Source organism: Rhinoraja longicauda, chromosome 44, assembly GCF_053455715.1.
Source record: "Rhinoraja longicauda isolate Sanriku21f chromosome 44, sRhiLon1.1, whole genome shotgun sequence".
Classification (NCBI taxonomy): domain Eukaryota; kingdom Metazoa; phylum Chordata; class Chondrichthyes; order Rajiformes; family Arhynchobatidae; genus Rhinoraja; species Rhinoraja longicauda.
The window spans coordinates 2,710,848-2,711,567 of NC_135996.1; positions in this window are offsets into that span (position 1 = coordinate 2,710,848).

Consider the following 720-nt stretch of genomic DNA (forward strand, 5'->3'; position numbering starts at 1 on the left):
GGTGGGCTCTCGGTCCGGAGGCTGCGATATGCATAATCCCGCCCCCGCCGCGGTGGGATTGGCCGCCCGAGTGACGGTGCGACCCTGCGATTGGCCGAGCCCGCCGTCAATCCGCCACCAGACCGCGCCCCCCATCCATCGCGTCTGATTGGCCGATGCCGCCCTCACTCGGGCTGAAGCCGCGCTCCAATGGTTGGATTCGGCCGGTTCCGCCCCCGCCCGGTTTGCGATTGGACGCTGGACGATTGGTCACGGCCCGGAGCGGCCGCTGATTGGCGGGGAGGGGGTGGGGACGGGGGGCGGTAGGCGGCCGCTGGGGGACGGGGCGGTGACCGGTCGCTGATTGGCGGGGAGGGGGCTGGGGCGGTGACCGGTCGCTGATTGGCGGGGAGGGGGCTGGGGCGGTGAGCGGCCGCTGATTGGCGGGGCGGCGATTGGCGGGTAGGGGGTGGGGACGGGGAGCAGTGTGGGGGCGCAGGGCGGCTGCTGGGGGGGCGGGGCAGTGACCGGTTGCTGATTGGCGGGGGCGGTGTGGGGGCGGGGACGGCGTGGGTGTGGGGCGGTGATTGGCGGAGGGGCGGGGCAGTTTGAGGGCGGTGATTAGCGGTGTGGGGGGCGGGGCGCTGTGCGGCGACGTGAGTGTGGGGCGATGATTGGCGGGGAGGGGGCGGGGCGGGGTGGTGTGGTGGCGGTGAGCGGGCCGCTTGGGGGCGGGAGAGG